This window comes from Eurypyga helias, unplaced genomic scaffold, assembly GCF_000690775.1.
Source record: "Eurypyga helias isolate BGI_N326 unplaced genomic scaffold, ASM69077v1 scaffold30654, whole genome shotgun sequence".
Lineage (NCBI taxonomy): Eukaryota > Metazoa > Chordata > Aves > Eurypygiformes > Eurypygidae > Eurypyga > Eurypyga helias.
Window position 1 is genome coordinate 44,839 of NW_010244947.1, and position 22,396 is coordinate 67,234.

At 37.8% G+C, this 22,396-nt stretch overlaps 1 protein-coding gene across 1 annotated transcript in view; it reads right to left on the bottom strand.

The window, feature by feature from the left end:
• The window catches only part of LOC104502681 (cyclin-dependent kinase 6), a gene marked incomplete at its 3' end in the record, with an annotated part of 57,050 nt that overhangs the window by 28,909 nt on the left and 5,745 nt on the right, over nt 1-22,396 (bottom strand). The window lies entirely within an intron of this gene.

A 22,396-nucleotide genomic window follows, 5' to 3' on the forward strand; every position in this document is an offset into this window, starting at 1 on the left:
CCATGTTCACCATTACACAGCCTATAATTAAATCTCTTCTGGCAGAAACAGATATTTTTTTTTGCTGATTACTCTTGCAGGTTTCTGGACACAAGGAATACCTTCCGAGTCAGGATACAGCCTGGAAAAAAGCTTTGTGCACAAGATGCCACTACTAAGAAAGTTTTCGTCTCTCAGCACCTTCTGTCGTTCTTTTACTGCAATTTCTTTATCATTTCACCTTGTTGCACAACATCAAGTTCAAACTAATTTGCAAAGCTCTTCATAATGTCACATTCCTATCTGATTACTCCATTTTCTATTGTTTTCTCTTTTTAATTAGGATTTCTCTCATCTTCTCCACTTCATCTATTGTACCAGCTTTAATCAGTTTTATCTTTTTCACCAAAAAAAGCCCGTCCATTCTTCCATGCTTCACAGCTATAGTCACAACAGTGACTTTCATTATCCTTCCTCAAGTCCCACTTCTACAAAATCACAACAGGAAACTCTCTTAGAGATGGGAGGATGCTTGTTCCCCACTCGCATACTTTACTAATGTGTTTATTCATTGAGTTTTAAATTGTACAGATGAAGATTGTCTTTCTCTCTTAAGTGAGGCAGAAAATCAATCACTACTTTTAATAGGTTCAGTAGATTTAAAATATGTATGAACACAGTTAGTGAGAAAAAAGTCTACGCAGTTAAACTGAAGAATCTATTATTGATAATGAACCAAAGCAGTGTTGATACTACTGCTTATTTTTGTCAACATCATAGCAGATGTATCTTTCATCCCCTTACTTAGAGTAATTGCTTCCTTACCTTGTGCAAAGTGCATGTTTTTGGATAACATTATCAAGTAATATTTTTGTTCTTTGTCCTAGGACTACAGGCTTCATATGCAGGATCTATACACAACAGATCAGGCACAAAGCCTTGGGGGTCACTGCTTTTCAAAGAGGACACCTGATAAACAGACTGGGAAAACACTCTGTACTGAGTTTTTACTTCTTACCTTAAATCTCAAAACATTTCACAAGACAAGGGAAGATAAAAATCAATATCTGTGAAGACTGTAATCCAAGTTTAAAAGAGCAGTATGTCTCACTTGAGATGATAGAGATTTGTGGTACTTAAACCGCATTTCCTAAATAATCTTTGGTCAGACATTTAAAAATTGCTTAGTAGACACCATGTTTTGAAAATGGATGCATTCACATTCCTTTTAGCTTAAACAAGATTTTCAGTGAGTAATAATTTGGGAACCGGAGTTACAGAGTATGGAGATACTGTCACCTTACCTCTACTAGGAGACTAATCTGTACTTTATCTGTAATCACCATATGAACAAATACTGATTAAATTATTATGGTAATGCAGTGACTGTAACAACAAATTTCTCGGAACATTTCTAATAACGACTAATACTGTTCTGATCCCCTTAATGGGGCGTACAGGGAAGATAGCTGTCCTCTACACAGTAAAACAGTTTTGTAAAAAGTCACAAACCTTCCTATAAAGCGAAATTTGCAGGTATTTGGCTGGAGGTTAATAATCTGCAATATATTTATGTAAATCAATGTGGAATGTAGCCGGACTGCCTATAAACCCAACACATGCAAATAGAGAGGAGCCAGACAGGTCTGAACATCTGAACGTAAACACTGGAAAATATTTCCAACTGTATGATTCCTTTGTGTTGACCTACATTTACCTAAAAATGTTCTAAAAAACCATTTTGCCAAGTATTTAATACACTGGCAAAATGATCTTTTCAACTATAGCAGAACTATAATTCAAGAAATAAAAGGAAAAAAGATTTCACTGTATAGAATACAGAAGTAATGTGTAATGTCCAACTCATTGTGGAGGGAAATACTGATTCTGTTTAATTCTTCTGTATGTGGCTTATTTTGATTCTGGCATTTTCTGGCACAGCAAAATAAGGAACTCGGAGGACAGCAATTCTAGTCCCCTGTTACTGAGTAAAATATTATCACTGAGTAATAATATTATCTTTCCTTTTTGTACACCCTTTATGTGAAACTCTAAACGCTTTGCTGTTAATAATGAAAACTCTATATCCTGCACCAGGCTGGGTAGAAGCACATTGTATTTACTCACAGAAAATACAGCTGCTGCCTTAGGAAGATAATAATTTAAAGTGCAGCTTATACGAATACACAACACTACAGAAAGACAACATCTGGCATTGCCCATGCTAAACATTCTGGAAATAGATTGAGACACAGCCCCGTTATTTAGTAGTTTCCATGGGGATAAAACTACTTTTTATAAATTGTATTCTTTTACATCTACTGTGAGAAAATCATCCATAAACCAGAGATGTTTCTTTAGCTAGGAACATCTCCGCTGTCTGCAGTTCACTTCTCTCAAGCCACTTCCTCATGATTTTCTGTACGTGACGGGTTAGTTTTGCATGCGATCGCCTCTTTGGAACAGGCAACAGCAAAAGGTCTTTTATTTAAAGAGTTACTATGTGGACACTGTCTTAAGTGAAGTAAATGTACTTCAATTAATACAGGATTTCCATACTGAATGCTTTGTAAACACAAGCCCTGCCCTTCTATTGTACTTACAAAAGAAACGTTTGAATTATTTGATTAAAGTAAGATCCGCTATGGGAAATCCTGCAAGTATTTAACAAGATGTTTGGCTGGGAGTCATACACCGCCTGATGTGTTGATCTGAACTGGAACATTGTTGAACAGACATTTATGGAGTACCTGTGTTTTAATGCAGGCATTTTTTCAAATTAATTGTAGTAAAGTAAAAAAAAGCTTATCAGCTACAAATCTATGTCTCTGTTTTATTTTGTGTGTCTAGTTCCTAGTGGATCTTACTATAACCTAGCAGAATGCCTGCTGTCCTACAAATATACTTTGGTTTTTTTGAATGCAGAAAACTAGATGATGCATCTTGACGTCTCCATAGCTTCCTGCAACGTGTAATCTGACAAATGCAACCTCAGTTACGCCAATTCCTTTGAAAACACTTGCATCTATTGACTGGTACTAATTTGGTAACTGCCCCTAGAAAGTCCTTAAATGTTACTGGACTTGCTTTTGAGACGTTCTGAGAGCTGCTATAAAGCTACCCACTTTCAAGCGGAATAAACATTTTTTTTCCTGAGCAAACTGAGATAACAGCGATGGAGATCAAACCCATCAGCCTAAGACACCTGCCAGAAATACCAAAACCAGATTTGACTGTAAGACCTGAAAAACTGTAGGACATCCGTTCTCTTGGCTATTGTCAAGCAGATGACCGAGTACATCTGGAAAATTATCCAGATCATCGTCAAAGGGAAGACTAAAGTATTAGATACTTGCTGCCAATGCATCCAAAGGGTTATTGTTATTTTTATTGCAGTAGGACTAACCCAGCATGAACACATATCCCTTTATTTTGCTGGTCACTCACAAAACTGAACAAAAACGAAGTCCTTGTCCTCTGAAGTTTTTCAGTAATATGATTTCTTTTAATTTTCTTGGGAACAGTGTCTTCCTAGGAAGAGTTACTTCCTAGTTCATGCATGACAGAAAGAGAACTGGAGCCATTGATTTATGAGTAGAAGAAATGTTTAGGAAGACTGTGGTGTGGTAAGTAGTGGCATAGCACAGAATTATGCTACAGTTTCAAGATTTCATGAATCTGGACGAAGACTCACATGGAAGGAGTTTGGTGGTCTCAACCTAACTGCAAAAGGCATTTATCCACACGATGGAAAACCAGCACAGAATTTATGTATGATTGACGGTGTTTACAAGATTGGGATACCAAGACTATTACAGGTCATGATTGAGGTTTATTGACAAATATGTGGGGAAGAGCCTGAATAGCATCTGCTTTCACTGCCTTTGGCTCAGGTTAATCCTATGAGTCCATAATTTTGAAGGAGACAGAAAATTTCAGCCTCTCAGAAGCATTGAAGAATGACAGTCAGGCATCCTTGGAGTTCAAGTTTCGGCAGCAGCCTTAGACTTCTGAGTTCTCCAGAAGCCACTCAGCAGCAAGCCCTTGGTTCACCCCAACTTCTTAAACTATGCACCCCTTGAAAAAAACACGTTTCCCCACGCTTTTAATATTAGCTACCTTCTCCTTTCTTGTTTTGGAAGAGGCAAAAACTCTGCTACAGAAACTAGTCTCTACTTGGGATCACATATACCCAATATATCGTAACAAAGGGATCGCATTGCAGATGAAGAAGACAATAGCTGGGCAAGTGGAGTGGAACTTGTGCATTACAAGAACCATGTCCCACATAGCAAAACAGGAAATCGAGCTTCACACTCTGAAACTTATGACAGAGCTAGGACATGCTGCTTTGTCTCATCTTAATCAGCAATCACCTACTCCTCCATGTCTCTGAAAGTTGGTATTTCAGATGTATGTCTTGCTTGAAGGAGCTGTAGTGCTTTTAGACAAAAAAAATGCACATGCAGATGAACAGGCCACTAAATTCAAAGTATCTCATATTTTAAGTACATTTTTTCTGGGATAACATTTGTAAATCCACATAGTAATGCAAGTTCCCTTTTCAAAAGCACATGGGGTCTTCAGGAGCTTCTCCATATGCTTGTCACGCCAGCTGCGCCAATGTGCATCAATACTTAGGATATGCCTCCACAGCAGACTGCAGCATAATGCAGAGACAATTAGGCCATGCACAACTGACACACCTCAGAACTGAAAACGCACAGCGTGAGTGACAGCACAGCACTGCCTGCCGCACGGCAAACTAGCCTCCCGTGAGCTCCATCCAGCAGCAGTCATATGCCTAGAGTCAAACTTGATCAATTAAAATAAGCTTGGGTATCTCTGTATGGCTCATGGCAATTTTATGTCTCAAATCCTTATCCTCTAAATTTCTAGAAAAATGTCTGTCAACATTTTTCCTGCTTCACTACCCTTCCAGGAAAGAGCAGCAGGATCTCTTCTTGCGTTCAGTAGAAACCTCTTTCAGGCAAATAGCAGGACAGGGCAGAACATAACATCAGATAAAATAAATTAATTTATCAAGGACAGGCAGATGCTGTGCAGATAGATGTTTTCAACTCTGCAGTCACTCAATCATTATCTGCTGCACACAGAGCAGAAAGAGCTACCGTGAAGAAGCAATTGCACTATGAAAGGAAGGCAGCAGAAAGTCCTATCCTGGAGACATATTCCAGCAGAGCCCAGCCAATATTCTTGCTTATAGCCCACTCACCAGTGAGGTTTAAGGGAAGGAAGGGGGATATTAGGATGACAAGGCGATCGTTCATCTGCAAGCTGAGCTTTGTGCTGTAATTTTTTCCAGTCTCTCTCCCTTTCTGACTTGGAAAAATTATTTAAAATGCTTAGCTGTATAAAAGATGTTTTTGTTCTTTAAGTGTGTGTGAGGAAAAGAGACAGAGAAAGTGACAGAGAGAAATAGATGCTCTTGAAAGCGAAGTAAATAGCACTGGCTAAAGTCCGATAGTGTGGGCTGACTGGGCAAGCTTTCAACGCTCAGTACCGACTGGAGCCCTGACCTGCAACAGCCCTGCTCTCCTGCGCTGGGCCCCACTTGAGCTACGACGAGCCCTGGTGCCAGACTAAATGGTTTTGTGATGCAGACAAACGTCTGCTCAGATGAAACCACCAAAACTAATTTTCATTTTCACAGAAGCCAAGATTTGTGCCCAAAAGATGAAAAGGCCAACTACATTTACTCACTGTGCCACCGAAGTCACTAAAAGATGCAGCTGTTAAGAGTTTTACTTCAAGGAAAAAAACGTTTGACAAGACATTCTCTGCACCTCTGTTTATGGCAGCATGCTGTCTTTTTTAGCCCTTGCACTGCCATTTCTTGTTCACCTTCTTTGCAAAGGGAGCTTATTTTTAATAGGCAAGGAGCAGAAATGGATCTAGTAAGGCTCAGCAATTCAAACAATATCCTGTCTTGCAGAACTTCACCTTCAGGACTCCTCCTAAAAGTTCACCAGTTTCTGAGATAAACTCCTCACCAGTCCATTAACAACTTCATTTCATTGCAATTGATTTTAAATCCAAACTGACCACATACTGAGCAATTGCCATTACCGAGGGAAAATACCGGCCTGCTGGTGCCTACACTTACTTCTGTGCGCTGCCATACCAGACTGTCAGATTCTCTGCAAGGGACAGGCCAAGTCACCCCCAAATCAGAAAAATAACGTGGCCTGTTACGAAGACAGTTGCTGACAGATTGTTTAGGATCAGCAATAGCTGTCTGACCTATTCATAGTGCTCTCATGTGATCCTCGAGCAAGCAAATGTACACTGCCTTTCAGAGTCATGTACTGCCGATATACAGCACTGAGAGCTTCCAGCAAGCTTCCCAAAGCTCTCAGTTCAGAGTACAAATTAAAGATGCTCCAATTCATTGGCAGCGTGTATGCATCTTTTATGTGTTTTAGATTTTCTGTAGAATACCTTCCTCAGGGAGAACTGCATTCCTTTTTACATTCCCTAAATTGCTCAAAATGTAAGTAAAACTTATGTCTGAATATTGATTTTGTTTAATTCAAATGAAAGGAGCACAGAAGTTATTCTGGACTCAGAGCTGTACCTAGTGCAAGATGGAATTCAACAAAATCCAGTCTTTATTCATGTGTAGCTCACATTCAAACTGATTGTTACACACTTCACATTCCACTTTATATTTTGAATTCCTACTTGTGCCAAGCCTACAGGATCTAGATCTAGGTTGGTCATCTCTTTCCTAGATTTAAGTAAAACCAACAACTCATCTTTGGAAGATTTTACAACACTATGAATTATCATTTGTTCTTTAGTAGTTTAAAAATCAAATCAATCTACACTTGAGAATTAAAGGTGATGCCAACATATCAAAAATTACAAATGAAATGTTAATTCTCCACTCCATATAAAAAGTATTCACAGCAAAAAATGAAATGTTCTGTTTGATACTCTGTACCATCTCATATATTTTTTTTTAAATTCTTGCAATATCACAGCAGTTCCCGAGGTGTTTAATCCAGCATTTTAAAAGTGGTAAGTAATTCCAATGCAAATTTGATTCCAAGTTCTTGCTTTTAGAGATGCATGGGAAAACCTAAAAAACAAGAAGCAAGTCTGTAGAAGATGACAGAAGAGGTCTGCTGCTTTGATGCTTACTATCAATTCAGGGACTGCTGTTCCTGAATGACCTCCAGTTTATCCTACAGCCACAAATATACTGGGGGATGGCAGCTGTACGCAAAACTCAGGTTCTATTTGAATCTGAACTAACCCTCCAGTGTGCATGAAGCCCTTAGGAATACAGGTAACCACAGTCTGACTGATAGGACTTTTGAAGGGCAAGTCTAGTCGCCAGAGCCATGGATTGAGCAAGGTAAGGGGGCTTGCTAACTGCTGTAAATATGCTCGAGCCGTGATGATGTTGCTGTGACGTCCTAGAAAGAAGGGCCAGTACTGGAAGCAGCTGCAGGGACCCTGAAGCTGGTAAAGTGATGGTGATGAGCAGGGGAGAGAGAGCGCTAGGTGCAAAATGTCTTGCTGTGGTAATTTACTAGCATTAACAACAGCTTTGATTAAGACCCTCAGAAAAGGTATTGTTCTAGTGATTTGTGAGACACTGACACATTAAAGTCTTGTAAGAAAATACATTTCTACAATACTTCATAGGTAGAAATGGGACCAAACGGACTCTTTCTCAAACAGGGGTCAAGAGCTGACTTTTAGAAAGGGAAAACTTCCACAGTTCAACAATATTGTCAACTCCACTGCAAAAGCAACAGTAGGAAAATAGAAGGAAAAAAGCCTAAAGAAAAATACAAGGCTAAACTGGCTAAAGTTGACAATACTAATATACACAAGTAAATAAATAGCCTCTATATTGGTAAAGACAGCTATTCATTTGAAAACAAAATTCACTCTTTTTAGTCCTTTCAATTCTAACATGTTCAAGAAATCAGTAGGCTTTTTAATGTAACATGCTGTATATCCATGTATTAAACAGAAAGCAATTAGTAGACATAGACGTAAAACACACTTACACATTCCATGGTTCACCATCATGCCCATTTGTTTATATTTGGGTTTATTATTACGTATCATTTTTTAAAATACAATGTGCTTGGTTCTCCACATGACATTATAGCAGAGAAAATCGGTGGTAGGAGAATGAAACAAGCACCACTCTGGGAAATCAGGTGCAAACTTCCTACAGAGTCTGTTTGTTCATTGCTATGACAGCATGGTCAGTTGACATAACACAAGTTTCAAGCAGTATCTTATGAAATGTTTTTAGATCTGTCAGTACAAAAATGTGATTTTGGACTGTGCAGAGAAAAGGAAGAGTACTTGTCATAGATCTTGATCTTGTATTATCCACTAGTCCTGAACTACCAAAGAACTTATTCTGCGCTTAACTTCAGCATGCAAATAACCTAAGTGACTTCTAAGGAAGGAGACATCTTCTAAAGCTTTGTCTCCCTTATACGCCTGGCATCTTTCAGAAATGAGACCAGAGAAGGAAAAAAAAGAGAATTCATTGTCTGTGGAATGAAAGACAAAAGGCCAAAAAAGGCCATTTTTCTCTTCCTTATACTCTGTTAGTCATTACCTGGACAGAAAGCAGTATAAATCCCTGTATGCCATTTAAACACGTTTACTGTGGTAGGTGCTGTTTGTGGTTCCTGGTCTGGCTTCTCTTACCCATGCAGTGAGAACTCTGCAACATGGGGCCCTGCATGTGAGCTCTGCTTCTCTATCTCAGTGTCCTTATCTGTACCAATATCTCCCCTTTCTAACTATGCAATTACCTTTAGGACTCAAGTTTATTCTTGAATATGGCCATACATCTCTGAAAATTATGTTCACGATTTATTCCAGAGAGTTCATCACAATACTTGTTTTTCCTTAAATTCTGAAATTAACAAAACTGTGAACCATTGATTTCCCAGTCTCTACCAGGGGAAGTAGAAAACAACAATGGATATGAACAGTTCTTGTTATCTTACAAATGGAATTGTAAAAGCAATTTAACACCAGATATTTAAACTGCATAAAAACAACTTCTAAAAAATGTCTAAATCTGTTGAAAAAATCTGTTTATGGATTCACTAGAACTGCTCAAACTTTCCTGAAAATGGACCAGACATATCCACCCACTTCCAACACAAGCACGGCGGTTAGGTGGCGAACGCTGTCATCACATTCAGCAACAGACCAAGTGAAAATCTAAAAGGTGTCTTACATTTTGTGTGTTGATTTCCAGACACGCTTCTTCTGCATGAGGTTAAAAGACGTAAAAATAGAGATGCAGTTCACAGTGCTTTTTGGCTACACTTGATATGGAGAATGACTTTGCTCAGGCTTTGATGCCAGATGTATTCCCAAGAAGCCCGTATTGCCAGGGTCACCATTAAGCACAGACAAAGGGAATTCCACTATTCACTTGAGCAAAACCTGGAAGGGAGCACAGTGAACTCAACCAACCTGCCAGCAGCACTGTACCATGTGCTGTTGCCACCACTCAACATGCTACGAGTCACATCCCATCCGCCTGAAAGTAAATAGCACCCAGGTGATTTCCAAAAATCAAAAGACAAAGGGAATTGCTCACATGGGTTAAAAAAACCAAACAGCATTTGGCCAGGTTTTGAGAGGCAGTCAGATTTATGCACCTAAACATTGCACTCCTCTTAATAGGTTGCATTCTAAAAGAAAAACTGAGTGTCAGGGAGTAATATAGAACTTTATAAGAGAAAGAAAACAGTGCAGAGATACTAAGGGATTCCCCAAAACAAAGGGAATACAAAGTTAAGGTAATACTTAAACTCAGCACATATAGAAAGCAGTTTTAAGGCTTGCAAGAAAACGAAAACAACTCCACTGAACATAGCTGTCTTTGACTACCCATCATCAGACAGTTCAGATGCAACCATATACACAACACCCTAGCAGAGCTCATGGACCACCGAGTTCTCCTCTCGGCTACCGTGGAAGAGGCATAACTCATGTAATGGAGCTCACAGGTTTGGTGGTGAGGCTGAGAAAGTCACATAGATCTCCATATAGTCAAGGGAAAGTAGGTTCATCGAATCACTCCGGGGTGGGGTACTGTGTCTCCTTGCATGCTATGGAAGATACCTAGACGACTAATTTAGACCAGACACTTCAATTCAGCTGAATTTAGAAGAGATGAGTCTTTCCCAGGAAGACTGTAATTGAGCATTTTTTACTTGGTGGGATTCCAGATTATGTTCAATTTTTGAAGCTATTTAAAAATATTTCTTCTCATGAGGAACTTAAAAGAAAATGAAAGAGGGGTCAAAAATAAAAAAAAACCAGCCGATACTGAAAATACTTCTGCCCTATTCACTCAACCCTCACAGACCAGAATCAGTCCTAAAAAGCTCTGCACACAAAAGCCCTTACCTAAACCTCATGAAGCAAGTACATGTATTTAACTGGCTTTGGCTCAGGTCCAGAATCTCCTTTAATTTGAAAGGGAGTTTCACCTGTGACAAATGTGCAGGATTGAGTTTAATATTCATGTTGTACAGAGCAGGAACAAATGGGACTAATAAATCTTCAATCAAAATTTACAAGATTTTTCTGGCTTAATAAATTTAGCCAGGGGGCAATTCCTCTTAAACGCTCAATACATAAAAAGGGATTCTCGTTTCCATTAGCATGCAAATTCCTTATACGTTTCATCAGAATTTAAGACATTATATACAAGTTTTTCAAAATGTGGACTTCACGGCTGCTCTTTTTCCCATTCACAGTCCCATACATGGCCATACAAGCTCCTTGGCTGTCACGTCATTTCTTCCACTAAGCTGTCTTTTTCATTTTAAATTAATTCATAGCACATTCAAAGAAAATTTAACATGCCTATTTCTGTAAGATTCTCAGGTGTTTTCATTCTCCAGCTCTTCAGGTAGATGTCTAATATAGGTTTCCTCCTTTTCCAGCCAGTTTACTCGGCACTGTGAGCCAGCCATTTAAAGATTAATGAACACGGAGTGAAGTATTCTACAGGCTGTACAGCTCTTTAAGTATTTCCTTTAAGCTCTTGCACACATATGTAAAAGAAAACAAATTAAAGATTATTTGCAGAGTTTGGCAATGAAAATGAGGTGTTAGTAGCATTTTGAGCTGGCAATAAATTTTATTCGACTGTTTTATTACTTTGCAGCAAAGGCAACTATTTCTTTTGGGGCATCTTTTAGCAGCATGAGATTAGGGTTTACATTTTAATGCATGGCTAGTTTTGAAATAAATTCAGTATTTTGTAAATTATGGTGTATGTCACACGTAAATACACGACAAAACTGTATTTTGACTGTTTTGCAACAATGGCTTTCACATTTCTGAAAGAAATGAGCCAACTATAATAAATCTTGCAAAACAAGGTCTGCTTCCTGGAGCGCTAAAACATTTTTACTTCTAGGCAAATGTAAACAAGGTACATCTACCCAAGCTCTGCAAGCAAAGGAGAGTGAGTGTCCTCTGTGATGTCCAGGCAGCCAGTGTCAGCTCAGGCCGAGCTGAGGAAGGTCGGAGGAGAGCAGAGTGTAATGGCTGAGGCTCCGCAGTGCTAACATGGCTACGCGGCTTCCAGCTGGCTCAAAGCAGAGGCCGAGCGAGTAGGTATCTGCCTGGGAATGAATGAGGCAGGCCTGGCTCACATCTGCTTGCAAACGCTGCATGGACTTACAAAGCAGCGGACACAGATTACTTAAGATCATGGAGCAAGTCAGCGTCAAAACTGTCGAGCCTTAATTTGCTAGAAATTACCACTTCAGGTTTGTCCTGCTCTAACACCATTCCCTGTGCTATCTGCTCTTTCTCAGGGCTAGGCGGAAATATTTCTAACCTTTTCTGAACCATATATGAATTGGTTTATTCACAGAATTATTTTTATTTCAAAAATAAGTCAAGAGACATTGAGGGCTGAAGGAGTCGGTCCTCAATACTTTCTCTAATCCTTCCTCAAACCCTACAGTCATGCTGTTTACCTCTGTTTGGAGAAACAGCACAGAAACTTATACCACAGCTGATGGTCTCCAGCCTGTGTACTGAAGATGCAACACTACTGCACAGAGCCCACAGAATCAGCACAGTCTACAAACACCTTTTCTGGCCTTGGTCAGCTTGCCTATTCCAGTGACACACTACTATTTCTTTTTTTTTTTCCAATTTCCATCTCTATTCTATCTAACAGAAACAATTACCCCTTTTAGCTCTTCTTTAGAGCTTCCATTTCTCCTCTATTTAAATATGCAGTCAAGGAAAAAAGACAAATTTTCACACTGTGAAATGTATCTAAACATACTGGACATAATTATTTATGTCAATTTTTATAAGATTTATCATGTTTATGGCACCACAGGATTTTAATTAAGCTGTCACTGGACTACCAGTTTTATCAACTGCTTTATCATGTAACTTCTGTGTGTGTGAGTCAACACTTGCCAATGGCACTGGCCCATAAGTGTTATCACCCACATGGCCAACATACACTGGAATAGCAGGAGTTAGTTAGAAAATAAAATAAGATTAAAAACTCAAGGATTCAAGAGTAATTAAACTGTATAGATAGAGGGAACACATTAAGGAAATGTATGATCTTAGTAAAGATATGGCTGCATTAATTGCAAGGGGAAAAAAAGACATCATAAAACTGTCAAGATAAGTTAAGTGATTTAGGATCCAAGGTCCCAAATCACAAAATAACCTAAGTACCTAGGGTTGTCAGTCCATTTGAGAATTATGGGACTTGTTGCCCCAAGTGCCACTTTTCAATTATTCTCAATTATTACCCCAATGTCTAAGTCATAAGATTATAGGATTGGAAGAAAAACCTGAGACTAGTTGCCTACATTAATAAGCACCCACAAAACAGACATTTATGAGGATGCACAGATAACACAAACCAGAAGATGCTTCCTACCATCCCACACCAAATGCAGAGCTCGAAGGAGAGCTATGGCACTGGAGCTTTTCCTTACAACACATTTGAGCTCAAGAGCCTCACCATCACCCCAGGTCCCTGCAGCAGTAGGATATTCATGAAATAAAACTCCGAAGTTATTCCAGGAAGTTGACCTCTACCATTTTACACAGGATATTAAATAGGCCCCAGCTGTCTCCACTTAGAAGTGACTTAGTTCATACATTTTATAAAGGTCTTTCAGCTGCTTTTTGAGTTATCACAGAATTGAAGTGACTTTCTGTGAAGAAAATATCAAACTTTCTGGTGATTTCCCATACCTACTTTTCATGCAGGCATGTCTTGGTTTTCAAACATCACAACTGGCATCTATATGTTCTGAAATAAGGATCTGTGTCTGGATTATGAAAATATTTGACTGAGAAATAACTGTCTCAAGTACATTTGGAAGAAACATACAGTTGAGTGGTTTGGGGTTTTTTTGCAATATCCAGGAAGACACAGTAGTCTTCATTTCCATGAATGCATCTGTACTCAAGCCCCTATGCTATAATGACTATTGATCTAAGCATAGTACAGTATGCATGATTTCACTCCAGAAGGCAGAGAAATTACATGGATTTAGATTTTCTAAAGCACAAGAACTCCTTTTCAGGTTTGTGAAAGTTACAGTTACCAATATATTAGAAGTGTCATGGTAATTATGCCCATTCAGATAAGTTCAGTTAAATTATTTCAAGAACTTAACGCTCTTTTTAAGAAAAGCCTCCATTTAAAAGCTGACAAGATGATATTGCAATATTTTTATATAAAGCACAGGCTCTGGGATGAATGAGTTCTGGAACTCAGTGAATAATGCAGTTTAAAGATGGTAATTTCATACTTGAAAGAAGAGAGATTAAAGTGACCTTAAATTTACAAGATTTGAAGTATTAAAAAAAGGGTCAGTACTAAAAAGAAGACACATAATCCCATCATCTAAATATCCCCTAAAGCCTTTAAAAATATATGTTTTTTCTACACACAGGAGGAAAAAAAGAAAGCCATCTCTTTCAAAAATTAGTTCTGGTACTTTTAAATATTGACAACCCCTGTACATTTGCCTGCTGCAGTGGACTGTGCCCCAGTTAGGTTAAGCCATTAGATGTTTACTCTTTTGGATATTGCCTGGGCTCTTTGCCACTCACATCAGGCTTTTTAATTTTAATTTACTCTTTCCAGAATACATTTAATAAAATCTACTATTTTATTATACTTAGGAGTCAAACAACATTTCAGTTCCAAGTTCCAATATTCAATGTCATGTAACTTTTTAAAAACAATTAGCTTTTGGGATTTTTTTTTCCTGGCTTGTTCATTCCCTTTCAATTTTTTCTTTTAAATTAAAAAGAAAAAAAAAAAAGAAAACAGTTCAGGTATTTTTAAGGCACAGACTTTAAACTAATTCCAGTCTTACATCTCTAGCAATCCTCAACCATGTTACCAAATAATAATTCTGAACTTCCTGGTATAAATGCAGTCAAATATTGGAATTTTCCTAGTTTTTCTTTTCCACATATAGACACACATATGTAATACGCATATCAAAACAGCTTAATAAAGCAGCTTATTTGCTTTACTGCAACTATATTGTCTTACAGGTTCCAACTATTTTTATAGTTTTTTCATAAAAATAGTTGTTTTCAAACTTTGTAAATCAAGCTATAAAAGAACTATCTCCAAGAGATACTCAACATAATAAGTGACTATATTGTCTTACAGGTTCCAACTATTTTTATAGTTGTTTGAAAACAACTATAAAAATAGTTGTTTTCAAACTTTGTAAATCAAGCTATAAAAGAACTATCTCCAAGAGATACTCAACATAATAAGTGACGGAGCAGAACCTGTTAGCATTATTGATTTATTTTGATTTTGTAGGATATTACCAAGCAAGGTGGGCTGACACATTTTGAGACTATGGAAAAATAAAACTTTAAATTCTAAAAAAAGTATTCCATGAGACAATGGTGTGGTACCAATATTTTCCAAGAGCTCAGATCTTGGATAATTCAGAGGGGAATGTAAGTTAGACACCGGAATTTTCCGACTTCTTGCGATTGTACAATCACGTAATTTGCTCAAAAGGAACTTGAGGCAATGAAATCTATGTGTAGCATCAGGATTTTATCAATAATGAGATAATTATCCTACTTAGTGGCAAATCCTGTGTAAGACCAGTACGTCAGAGTGAAGAGAAATGAGAAAGATAAGCAAGAGAAACTACATCTGAGAAAGCTTTGAAAGATGCCTTATACCACTTGTAAGCTGCATGAGTGGCCACCTCCAACATACATCTTTAGCTACTCTTCCTTTCATAGAAGATAAACAAGTTTTAACCAAAATGGCTTCTACTGAAGCTTAAAATTGGGTACAGGGTAACCAGGCAATGCCCACTCTTCGCAGATACATCCTGTTCCCCTTAGTACTTTAATGGCAAGTGCCAGCTAGAAGCAGATTGTCTGAAATCAGTACATTTCACAGAAACCCACACTCTGCTATTAGGAAAAGTACATAATTTTTGCTAACTGATAAAAAAAGTGTCATGGACAAACCTTTACCAACAACCCACATACTATAGACTTGGGTAAAAAAACATAAGTTCCCTTATAATACTAATTGCTTCTTTGGTTACCTCCACTAGTTTCTCATGGTTCAAGTGCCCTCTGATTTCAACACTAGCTTTTTGTTTCCCCACACCCAAAATAATTTCCTATTTGTTTTGTAACTTCTCTGACTTGCGGTACAAACTCCCTACTAGTGTTTCCACTTTCCACCTTCAAACTTGAGCTGTACTGACTGGCAGTAATCTCATCTAGCTGTAGCAGGCTACAGTTGGGTGTCCACTCTGCTTTAGCCATCCGGGCTCTCTCTGAAGTCAACAGGAGAGAGGCAGATTATTTCCAGAGGGCAATAATCTGATCCAGGGTGGGTACGGAGGATGTGTGGGATGAATTATTCTCAGAAAGTGCATCCTCTCTCTGCACTCACTATGGGGAGACTCTAAATTACTAGGAGTATACATTTAATATTCGGTTGGTTAAAGTTAAGTGTCTGCTCACAATTATCTTACATTCCTTTTTCTTTTTCTTTTTTTTTATGCATGGCTATGTGCACCTTCTGTTCATCCATCATGATATACTGGAACAGAGCCATAAAAGGGGCAGAGAAAGTTTGGTGTCTCCCTTTGACATCTCCTACCCCTGCAGAGACTTTGAGGAACCCATAAACTGTCCTGCTATATCTAGTGCCCAGGAAGAGGCTATAGATCCAAAGCAGCAGCCAGGATTTCCAGTGATTGGACAGAGCACCACACCAGCCAAAGGTGTACGTCCCAAGTGACAAACTGTGCTGCTACAAATCCCTGTTAAAAGTACCTACCATGGTAAATCTAACCTTTTTCACATCCTTCCTCTTGACTGCTGAATTTTTTATTACCTCCTGTTTCTTAATCTTTCTTTTCTAAAGCCTATTGTTACTACATCAAGTTTGGGAACCATCCCTTTCCCAAAAATATCAGATTTAATTATTGTGGTCACTATGACTGTGTGTCTTCACTATAAGAATTTCTTCAACCAGCTATTCCAAGTTTCTTAAGGCTATGCAGAGGGTGATCTCTCCCCCTTGTACTCCAGGAACAGCTGATTTGTTAACTGTGCCTGTAAGTTTTGTCTTTAAACCTTGTCCCATTTGTCCACTTTATTACGAACAGTGGTTGAAATTGTCCTTTATTACTGTTTTAGTAAATTTAGCTGGCTTTCCAACTTCTTCCAGAATTATAGGCTCAACATCCTTTAACTGATCTAGAGGATAGCAGAAGATTAAAAAATTTACTTTTTATGACTTAAGCTTTATTCCTGCAGCATGGTCTAGTCCGCTCTCAATTGGGGTTACTGCTGTCTTTGACATAAAAGATTCTAAGATTCTTACAGATATCACAATATGCTATTGATGTGAGACATTCCAATATACTTAAAATGTCTTCTAAAAAGACTCCCTCATCAGTGTTATTCACTTATCTGGGTTTTATCCATAGCCACAAATATCTTTCATTTTTAGTCAAATGGGTTACTTGACTCTGTTGCTCAACTATTTTTGCTGTTGTACTGCCATGGTCTTCAGTTCCAGCCTCGTTTCCGTTTGAATTTTTTCACTACTGCATAAAAATTTGCTTTTATTTAACAGACATCTCTAAAAGATGTTTTAATCTGACCTAATAAAACTAAAAAGTAAAAACACCTTCTTGATATCTTAAGAAATCTTTTTCTTTTTAATGAGATTACGAGCAAAAAGACAATGAATGAACGGGATGCTGTGCAATAAAGAGATACAGGTGCTCAGTTCTGCAGAAGTACCAACTTGCCTGGGCCCTTCCAAGAATGCCAAGTCTTTTAAGTTTAATGAGGCATTTAATTCTGATTTTCAGACTATGTTCATTGATTCAAACCTGCCTGGATATGGGTATTACTGCTTTGATCAAAACTTGTTGCTCAGTGTTTTATAAAAAGCAGAGATGAACATTAAGGGAACAAATTGATTAGAGATGTCTGCTAGGAAACCACAAAGATCAGTGGGTAGGCCTATCTCCATTAACGATCTAGAAGGTTATCTAAGGATAAGCAACACACTAATTAAAAGTGCAGATGCTGCTCAATATCTATGTTGTAAAGAACACAAATACAAAAAAAGTATGCTGTTAGATAAAATTAGCAAAATGAGATTCGCCCTATAACCTACTCCTAATAGAGAAAAATAATGCAGGTCATTAACCTTCACCATCCACAAGAAACCTGGAAGACAACAGTAAAGGTTCTAGTGCTGTGCCAGTGAATACAAATCAGACATAAACTTTCAATGCTGCACAGCAATCAGAAAGCCTACTTGTAGCTATAGAAGCATTTTCTCTTGAAGCAGGGAGATGACCATAGCACTGAAATGACTCTCTCAACGATGCAAACTGCAGCTCGAGGGTAAGCACAGCATTGTACAAATTGCTTTCATGACAACAGTGATATCAACTATTTGAGAGGGTACATACTAAGTTACAGAGGAATTACTTATGGTGCTAAAAAGGAATGTGATTAGGAGGAGTGAAACAGGTAAAAAGAAACTCTATTAGTGAAAAACCTCTGAATGGAATAACCATTTTTATACCCCAGTTTGGTAAACTCAACAGTTGTGGCATTTAAAATCTGAGCAGTAAAGTTTCAAATGTGTGTGCTTGATGGGACACCTCTGCACAGACTGCCTGTCCTAATGTATGTTTGCTCATCTTAACATTAGGAATTTATGATTTCAAGAATCAGAGCTGTATGGATCAGTGTAACTCTACGGACTTTTAACTTCACCAGCAGAAACTCAAGTCTTAAATTTACATCTGCATTCGTGGATTAGCTGGAAGATGTGAATGCTCAACAGTTAACTGTGCATACTGTTTTTCAGAACGTAATACAAGAATAACCAGAAGATCCTCCTTCAACAGTAATCTTCTGGTTAACATACTGTATATGTGATGATCCATTACTGCAGAGTCAGAGCACTTAAAGATCAGAACCCTCTTTTCTGGAGAATGCCAGCCGGCTCTGATTTATTGAAAGGCTGTCATTTATTATGGGACACACTGATATTCTAGACGATCACAAGAGTTTTTCTAGGAAAATGATTTATCACCAGTGAGGGTAACTGAAAAGCAAAAATCCTATATAATACATAATACTGTAAATCTGAAGAACGTAATTTCATCTTTAATATACAACATAAAAAAATGACAATATATTCATATGATGACAAAAGGGGTAGGAAGTCAAAGCCAGGAGAATAACAGAATGTGGGAATCTCAGTCAGACTTACTAAAAGGGTTCCAATTTTAACATTGATAAAATAGACCTATGAGAAACCCACCATTTCTATTTATATGTTGCAATTTATTATAACTTTATTCAAAATGCTGTTGCTAGGGCTGTTTAAGTTTGCTGTAAATAAAAGACCCTTTATATGTTTTTAATATCACAGGATTTTTTTTAAATGTATGATTATACATTTTTATGCATTAAAAATTTCCATTTTTTTGTAGAAACACTCACAAGGCAATTTCTTGTCACAAAGTTAAATGTGACATTCAATGGCTTCACAGCCCTCCCTTTTTATGGGGAAAGAGCAGAGTGGGCAAAGTCCTCTAAGGTTGTTTCACTTTGGCAGTAGCTGTGTATCCAAATGAGTCCTCCCCCAAACATCTAAGCACAGTCAGTACATTCCCAACTCCTATTGCCAAGTTAAAATGAAAACGGTCTTAGTTCAGAAATGATTGAGGTGGTTTGCTCTAATCAAATTAAACCAGCCAAATGTTCTTTTCAAAGGTAACTGTCTACTCTGCAGCTGTATGCAAAATACCACATCAAATGTGAAAAAAAAAAAATAGTGATAGAATTCTATCCTTACAGTAGAGCCTTGGCTCCACAGATGAAGAGAAACAAAAGCACCAGCGCAGCTAGGAATTAATTCACAGAAAGCTCCTACAAATATGCTAACTTAAGAAACATTGAACAAAGTACTGAGATTTCCAGTTTATAATTAATTGATTTCAGGGAGAAGGGAATTCTCTGGCATTGTCAAACAGCAACAGACACCTTCACTTATTTATCATAGTGACCACAATTCAAATAGTTATTAAAAGACTAGCCAAAGCTTCACATAAAAGAGAGGAAAAAAATCACATAGGCTTTTCCATTCTATTTCTCACTTCCTTTCTCTGATTCTATCAAAACATGTAACATTCTGCACTGAGTAATGTTGCAAAAGTCCAAACTCAATAGGTTTCATTTGAACTCAGTATGATTCATCTGCACTAGAACTGAGTTTTCAGTCATTAAATATGGGAAATTCCTGCAAAGATGAATTAATGTGAGGTGTTTTTTTTAATTTTATTTAATTTTCTTTTACTAAGAAAAGAACAGTCACCTGTTAATGATAATCCATAGTGATACCCATCAGTAGGAATGCTTTTAAAACAGTATGAACTTCTCGCTAAGTTTGTAAATTGTTTGCTAGGTATGTCATGGGAAACCTACCCCAGGGCAAACTCTACCAGTATCAGCGAATTGGCACATCTCAGTACACCCTATATTTAGGTATCTGAAATCATCACCTGGCCCTAAAATTATGTGGGATGCTTCTTAGGCTAGAGACTCATCTTCTTCTAAAACTCTAAAAAGACATCTAAAGCATCACACCGAAGAGTTTCTTACTACTCATATAAACCATTCTTCCTTCTCCCTAAAGAAAACATAACTGTTTTGTTAGAATTTTAAGGTTTGGTTTTAAAAGGATCATTTAGCGGAATAGTTCCTTGTGAACATTTTCTAAGGATAGGACAAATTTTCAAAGGATAAGGGTAAATAAGTAAATTGGAAAATCAATACAATAATTTTGATACAATGAGGTATTTTGAAACAGTTTGGAAACCAACAGTCACATTTCCACTCTTTTGATGATCATCTCATCAAAAGCTTCCCAAATGGAGGTTTCCCAAATGGAAAATGCTAAAGTACATGATGGAAAAAACCACTCCTTGGAAAATTCTGAAGTGGTTTGTTTATTAATAACAAATGCTTTATAGTTTAAAGGCATAGCTGTTAAATAATCATGCACACATAATTTAAAATATTTTTCAGAATATAAGAAAAATATATGAAGAACTGATGCAGGAGGAGAAATTTCCTCTTTTGAATGAGAAAAACACAGGTTAGTTTTCTATGTATGTATGGGCACACATCTGATCATTTATAGATCATTCAGAATCAACTTGTTCAGCAGAACTTCAAACCAACTAGATTTCATACACAGAGTAAAATCCAAATGTTTTATATAGAGCTGCAAAGTTTGGGAATGAACAACAATTTCTATTTATGTAGGCTTTTGAAACTGTACAAATAATTTTAAAACTTCAGAAGAAAAATAAGTCAACTAAGAATTACTACAAAAACAAATAATCACTCCTGATGCCAAATTCATGTTACTGCTATATCAGGATAGTTATATTACTTATTCTTCATTATTTATTTTAAATTTTAATAGAAAAATTCTCTATAAAGAAGGCTTCAGTTAATGCAACACATTAATAAGATTAGTGTCTGTGATTCATATTCTTATGTATATTGCCGCTGAACTCTATTCAAAAAAGCATTTTAAAATTCAGTGCATACTTAATATCACAGCTATTTCTACTTCATAATGCAGTTACAACTTCAATCACTCACTGAAATCCTCCCAAGTGTACCGGAGTGACATTTAGTGCTTTCCTAAGTCACAGTCTCCAACCTCCTTTCTGTCAAACACCTGGAAAGTGAGAACTTCCCTTCTCCCTGCTTTATTCCTCACTTCAGCCGGCACTGAAGCAAACAGCCAAGTCCCAATTAACCTACCCTGGACTCTCTTTGCTGTGGTGGAGCTTCCACTCTCCTGTCCTTTTCAAGGCTCAGTTTTGAACCCTGGATGCCACCTCCATTAACCCAGGGGATGCCTACACTTTGCCTGGCAGTGGCAAGCTGTCACCAGCAATGGTCGTGGTGAAATGAGTTGGTTTCCCATTCTGGGCAGGACCCTGCAAGACTAGACCTTTGCAAAAACAGCATAGACACAACCATCCACAGAATTAAAGAAGGAAGGGAGCACTGGACATAATCTCAAATGACTAACATTTACTCACACAAAGACTGGAAACATGTTTTTTGTAAAAAGCTTAGATTCAGAGTAAGATAAAATACTTCTTGAAGAAAGCTTGTACTCACTCCAGAAACTGAATTTCCTAAGGCTCAGAAGGCTATTCTATATTCAAACATTCCTTCCTGACATTCTCTTATCTTGTCCTGTTTCTGGCAGACCATGTATGAAAACTAAATCATCACATCCATTACTAATAAACAATTCATATGGACAGGAAGAACATCACTTCTTTTCCATGTATGTGCTTATTCTGTGTGCTGTAGGGTTGCAAGCAGATGATGACAGGCCAGTATTCATTTGCATTAACTTCATAATGTCCTCTGCCAATTTAACAAACTTCTCCAAATCCTGCCTACTACCAAATCCTATTGTATGTCAGCCACCTCATTCCTCTCTTGTTACCACAGAAACCATATGTCCCGCTGCCCGCCTCTCCAAGACCTCTGCAGTGTCCCTCCTCACAGTGGCAGGTCAGTGCTGGGACCATCTCCCTTCCTTTCCAACCCCCACTGCTCTCAAGCCTGGAAATGCCTCTTGCCAAGGCCCTTCCCGTCTTCACATCTGCCTTGAAGACCATCCTGTTAGTCTTAGACTAAAGCTGACTCTGAAGCTCGTTCAGTTTTTCCTTCCCATTACTCATCCACCTCTTCTACTTCTGTGGAGACTCATCTGCCATATGAATCCCTTTAACCTTGGCAA